Source organism: Etheostoma cragini, chromosome 22, assembly GCF_013103735.1.
Source record: "Etheostoma cragini isolate CJK2018 chromosome 22, CSU_Ecrag_1.0, whole genome shotgun sequence".
Taxonomy (NCBI): domain Eukaryota; kingdom Metazoa; phylum Chordata; class Actinopteri; order Perciformes; family Percidae; genus Etheostoma; species Etheostoma cragini.
In genome coordinates, this window is record NC_048428.1 from 19,121,077 (window position 1) to 19,128,015 (window position 6,939).

The 6,939-nt window shown below is 40.1% G+C and overlaps 1 protein-coding gene across 3 annotated transcripts in view; it reads left to right on the forward strand.

Moving 5' to 3' along the window:
• Positions 1 to 6,939, forward strand: part of dpp6a (dipeptidyl-peptidase 6a) — a 220,789-nt gene that overhangs the window by 76,414 nt on the left and 137,436 nt on the right. The gene's annotated exons all lie outside the window — the stretch shown is intronic.

The window sequence follows — 6,939 nt, forward strand, 5'->3', positions numbered from 1 at the left end:
GTTTGGAATGAGCTTGACACATTCTCCATTGCCTGCTAAATCCTTCTCCTTCAATATATTTGATAGTGATCTTAGTCTGAAATCCTCTGCGATAATGATTCTGGCTGCTGGAACAACTCATTACAAACTTATCAAATGTGTCCCCTCCCCCCCCCAAAGCTTTCAGTCTGCAAGCCCATGATATCTGCATGTACTTTGGGTTCTTGGGTTCATTTGTTAACCTCTCCTATTTTATCAGCTGACTTTCACAGTTCAGTGGGAACGTGAGGACTTAAATGTATAATATGGTGAAGCCTCACACTCTCATTTGGTCCAGTTCAACTCTATCTATCTAGATAGTAATGTTATGTAAAGCCTTTAGGTCCCCACTCGAGCCTCCTCTTTCCCCAGCTGCTTAATTTCTAAAGCAAAAAGTACATGAGGTCTCACATTTCAGCTTCATTAACTAGATATCCTCTCCAATGGCGTTAATACCATTGAAAAAAGACAGACAAAAGCAGAAATGGATCTTTACTTCTACCATAAAAGCCTTGTCCCTGTGGTGTGATTTAGTTTTTCTCCACAGACCCCATTACACGAGTAAACATCTCTGTTCGGTGTGTCTTTGTCGATCTGGTACGATCAGCACAATCGTAATGAGACTCAGGAGATATCTGGCTAGAAATACTAAGATTCAAAGCTCTTACACACAGAGAGGTGAGTGTGTTTTTGTGTGATGTGTGTGGTTTGAGTCATGTTTTCCCACAGTTCTACTTTTTCACACTTTCTAAACTCATCTCCCTTTTTCTGCGGTCTAATGGCTTTGCGCCTGCACTTTGTATTTAGAAGAAAAATGAAAATAATGAAATATACATCCACTGCTCCACATTAATGCATACATAACCTTTCTCCTTTTTGCTTTATCTCTCTGTCAAACACACACAACCGCACAAGTGCACACACAGACAAAAAGAAGATATTTTTCTCTAATTTGAGACAGCCGGGCCCTGAAATGCCCTTTTAATAAGCTGGCCAATGTCAGAGTTGTGTTTATTATAACACAAAATGTCAATGATGAAGAAAAGAGAATAAGTAAATATACAGTATGTAGTAGAATATGCTTACACCACAGGGACATCAGTGGCAGCTGATATAGAGGTTATGTTGGGGTATAATAGGCCTTTGAATAAGCCATGGGAATCATTTTTTCCCTCAATGGCTAGATAACAATTTCATGGTTTCTGATATTGTCCTATGCTTATCATTTTAATGTATTTCTATATTGCTCTCAAACGATAGCACAGGGATGGCTCTATTCTTACAGTGCTACCATTAGCAGCCAGGCTTATTTTATTTGCATCAAGCGATAATTGTCATTTTGTAGCACCCTGCACAGTTGGATGTTTTCAGGACTAGTACAGTACAAATGTGTATTATTTAACTGGATTAGTCTGTTTTAGTTGCCATCGCCATTGATAAATGATACTAATATTAGTATTAGTATTTTCTTGCCAATTTACAAGGCCACTGTAGAGTCAATTCTGTAAACTTATTTAGAGACTAAGTGATATTCTGTGAGCTGTTTCATTTCAATAATAAGATGCTGTATTTACTTTGTCTTCCTTCTCCAACAACCCACTTTGTTTTTCATTAACTTTAAGCACTGCGCTTCACAGGCACATTCATTGTTTTCCATCAGATCTAATCACTTCAATTTGGTTTTCATGCACTATTTGCTATGAGTGCTTTGGCACATAACAGTGTGACAGTGTATCTTGCCGTGTGCCCACTATACTGTAATTGATGTGTAATTGTGTAATTGTTTATTGTTTTGGCATACTATGGACAATGTCAATGACTAATTTAGTAACTACTCATATCCACAAGGAAATTATGTACTTGGCAAAATGGTCTGGGGAAAAACTAGTGCAGTGTGTAGTGCACCATTGTCCAAAGTTAGCAGTGGCACAGGTAAATGTAGTTACATGGTTATACCCTGATAATCACCTTATTCTGGTTTTAGGAAACCTGACATTAATGCTCCACCACTTTGGTCTACATTCATAATCCCCAGAAGATGGCTCCTACTGACTTTGCGATCATTGCACTTTTCTTCTATCTCCATGGAATTCATGTTTTAGTTCTTTAGTCTTGACAACTAGGGATTGCCATGACATGTGCTACAGACATTCATGAGCTGCTTCTTTGTAATCCCTTTAGCGATCCCCTAACATTGCATCTAGCACCATCAGCAGGTCAAAATGTGCAATTTGTCTGATTCTTTGTTTTATAACCAAATACCTGCAAAACTAATAACATTCCCATCAGCCTCAGCTGTACTTTGTGTTAAATCCTGATTAGCAAATAGCATTCTAACACCAAAATACGTCAACATGACAAACATTAAGGGCCCTATTGTAACGATCTAAGTGCACGGTGTGAAGCGCATGGCTCAGGTGCATTTAGGGTGTGTCCAAATCCACTTTTGCTAGTTTGACTGTGGAAAAAGGGGCTGTGAGCCGGGCACATGGTTCATGAGGGTTGTACTTAGTGTCTTCATTAATCCATAGGTGTCTTTTGGGCTTAATATGCAATAAACCAGTCAGAAAGTCATCTCCCATTCCTTTTAACAGCCAGGCGCATTTGTACTTTGGCGAATTGCTATTACGATGGCGGATTTGCACCGTAATATATTTTATTCATTCTCTTTTGCATGTGTGTGTGCTGCTGCGCTTCCCTGTGTGTGTGTGTGTGTGTGACAAGCATAGTGTGCAAGCCTAGGTGCATTTTACTAATGCGCTGTTTGAACAACAAGGAAATGCTGCGCTATTGACTTTAGAGCAGGTTTTTGTAGGTCAATGGTGCAATCACTTTGCGCTGCCTCAAGATAGCAATATGCAAAATGACGTGGGTGCTGGAAGATCCTAAAATATCAAAGACAATTGTGTTGGGTTTTGCGCCGTGTTGCGCTGACTGTAAGATAGGGCCCTAATCCTGATTCTGCCACCCAGATTCTGATGCATTTCGTCTTGTAACCAGTTTAGTTCGGAGGTAACAGCGTATCTAACATAGAACCTTTGGTATACACTGTGTGTGTGTGTGTATATTATTATATTATATATTTTTGAGAGAGCATACAGAACATTTTCAACTTCATAAAGTAAACTGTTCATGTAGGCAGCTTAATCCAAGAAAGCCTTTAACCAGAATATGGCAAACAACCTTGTGACTGCATGCCTATAAAGGTAGCTGCTGTCTAACTCTTCTTCTTAGCAAGTTCTTAATAAGTTTAGAACAATGAACTACTAATTGTCTAAAGCTATCTGATTACAGAAACAGTGTTTGTCAGGTGTTGCTTTATACGTGTTCATTACTAAATGGTGAGTGATCAATATTGGTACTTGAGGGATAGAGTCATCAGTCTACGCACTCGATTCAGGTTGGGGTGTGTGTGTGTGTGTGTGTCGAGGGAATAACTGTTGTCCAATAACAAAACCGCAAAGGCAATTGTTTCCTCTTGTCTCTAGTCAACAATAACAGCATTAAGCTTTCACCTGATTACTGTCATGGTCTAAATCTTCAGTGGCCAGCCTCTTTGACCCCCAGCTCTGTTTCTCCATTAAGGTCATTTCTCCTTCATCAACAAATCCTTCCACACTTAATGTTGATGATACATGACGAGCTTGCATGTGCACCACTTTCTATGTGATGAATTGTGCAGCTAGCGGTGGGTAAATGGTTTATTTATCCTTGTATCCTTGGGAAGCTCTTGCCAAACAAATCAGGTACACGTTAAAGGAAAGGGTAAACTCTACAAAGCTAACTCGGCATCCTCATACAAAGCCCGATCACAGCAGGCAAAAGGAGAACATGTGCTGGTGTTAAAGTTGTTCTATATATAAAGGTGTGCACCTGCTTGTATCCATAATGTATAGAAAAATACAGAAATAGTCTGTTATGCTTTTTAAAACCATTTCATGAAAGAAAATGTCACAAAGTGCATAAATGTATTCTATAATTAAAAATAAGGCAGACAATATTCTCTCTGCTTCCTCTTTAAATCTCCGTCTAGCAGTGACTAAACATCCCCAGAGGGAGGGATAGCATCATGAGATAATCCCGTACCTCTCACTGAAGGGATTTGCAAAGTAATGGCAGTTTGGATCAAATTTGTCTTCCCTGAAGGCTACCAAAACGACAATAACAACATTTTTGCACATTTTCCTATCAGTAGACATAGTTCATGCCTCTTAGAACTTACGTTTTGCAGATATAGAGAAACAAATGCTTAGTAAAAGGAGCATAGGCTCTAGATAACTCCCGAAAGAAGGCCATCCCTCAATACCACGGTGGCATCATGTGTCTCATTGTTGACGTGTGCAACTCTCTAACTCGTGCTGCATTCCTCTTTGTGTTGCCGCTGCTGTTCTGGCAGCTCACTGACGATAACAGATGGTGGGCATTACTAACTTCATCTCAGCGTAAAATGAATTCACATCCTGCTTCTTCACGAGGCATTTCCTCTGTAGGGAGAGGCAGACAACAGAGGAGGAGCGGGAGGACGGGGAGACAGTCATCAAAATGCTCCCCTTCTGGGTTTTAAGCGTAGCTCTTCCAACTTATCCGTCTCTCTGACACATACACATAGTTGTACACAAATGCACGCACACACATACATGCACAGGCCTTAAGAGCGGTGCTGAGTTTCAGTTTTATGGGTCAAGAAACCGGAGCGCTGATTTAGTCATTATTTATGACTGGATGCAGTATTTCTAGGATTAGGGAGGAAACAGCATAGAGGCAAATAACTTAAGCATCCATCCTGGTAAACAAAAAGCATGTGGTTTACATCAAAGCGCGAATGGTGGGACATCAAACTCATCTCAACATGGGAGTTAACTGTTTTATACAGTGGGATGCAGTTTGGTCATGCCTTATTGTGGTGTTTGTTAAAAAGCCTCCCAAGGGAGTCAGGTCGGCTTCTTTATGACTTAACAAAGTTGTTTGCTCTGGGGTTTTACTTCTGCAGGTTTGGTTTTCGAGCTTTAGATTTGGCCCTTATGTATATTGACTTTTCTTTTGGTCAAACTTTAAAAAATTGATATGGAGGTCTGTTGTAATGGATTTGACACTGTGCACTCCTGTAAGTTATAGCATATTACAGTAAATCAAAGCAAATCTGTCAAGCATATTGAGCTCCTGGGAACCAGAAATATACTTCTTATAGTTAAATTGTCCTTAAATGTTGAACATGCACTTTGAAATTTAGCATTGCATTATGGGAATGTTAACATTAGTCAGTATTTCTCAGCTGCATTTGAGGTTTGGGAGAAAAAAGCAGCACTTGAAGTGCCGCCGGTGTGCCACTAGAGGCTGTCCTGTTCCCATCTCAGAGTGAGGTGTATCATTTCCAAGGTTGCCAGTGAGAAGGCTGAAACGTATCATTCCAGAAGTAGGGTCTAAGGGGATTGAAGGCAAGCCATACACAGTGAGGTTAAATCAATGTTACAGAGGATGAGGGATGATGAAAGGAAAGTACAGAGACAGAGGGACAAAGGGAGGAAGGGACAGCGACAGACAAGATGAAGCATTTGCCTTAAAGGCATAAGGGGCCAACGGAGACAGAATTGATCAAAACCAGAAAAAGATCATTGGATAGTGTTTTATATAATAATAGATGAAAAGTGTTCCTGGAAGACTATGAAGAGAGGGCGTGACCCAGCCTGCTCACAGTGGGGGATCCCCGCAGAGGCCTGATCAGAACAACTGACTCCTTGGCTCATGGCCACTGTAAACTTCAAAGGTTATCTATAGGCACAGATTAGTCATGTCTATATTGTCGGTGGGTCACAACAGACATCAACAAATGAATTATTAATGGAACTGAAAGACAGCTGACAGACCTCTCCACTGGCAGTACATTCAATTGTCTAACATGCAAATCAAATACCTGTTAAAGAGTACATCAAGTCCACATGCAAGTGAATCTATTTAACACGTTCAGGTTGATTTTATCACCTGTCCCAGAGCAGTATCTGCTCTGTGTGAACAAACAACACATCTCTTTAAAATGACTGTGTACCGCTGAAAAATAAGAACATACCAGCATTTGCAAATTAGCATTTTGCATTTGCAGCCAAAAGACGTTTTGACTACGCTTGGGTTGTAAGATTACACTTCCAGCAAAATAATTTCACATGCCTGTATGTACATCACCATATGATTGAGTCATATTTTGTATTTTGCATATACCAGTTTTCAACCTTTCCAACATTCCCAATTGAGAGGAAGCCTACATGTTGGGAGATGTATCAGTATAGAACAACTCTGGGCAGCTGTGGCTCTGCAGGTACTGTATGTGTGATGGCTCGTCCACTCATTGTAGTGTTGGCAATCCCCGGCTCCCTATGCAAGGTAACTCGCAGCCATTGGTGTGTGAGTGGGTATTGTGTATGAATGAGAGGAAAACTGGGAAGTACTTTGAATGAAAATACTTAATAAATGCAGTTCATTTATCAGCAAATATTGCATATAACAGGATCCGTAGAAAGCAGTATGTAAAATAATATATCTACACTAAAGTTTCAGGTTTTATTTTATTAACAGCTCTAAAGTTTCCTCAAATTATGTCATTTTGACATACAGATTTTGAAATCGACATACAATCAACAAAAATATAGAAACATAGCATAGACAAAATTTCAATCAGGAGAGACATGTTTTCAGATATGCAAATAAGGTTTATTGTACAGTTCAAATAAAATGTACAAAGTCTTTGTCGATTTGACTCCATCGCTATACAAATCTTTTGTATATATCTTAATAAAGGGTTAGAGAACCATCAGACCGCCCGATGCAATCTAGACACCGGTGGTGGTGGAGAAGGAGCCCGAAGACCAGACCGAAGAAGGCTCCGGACCGGTCAGCTGGAGTAGATGACTGGAGGTGGAAGGGGGGGGG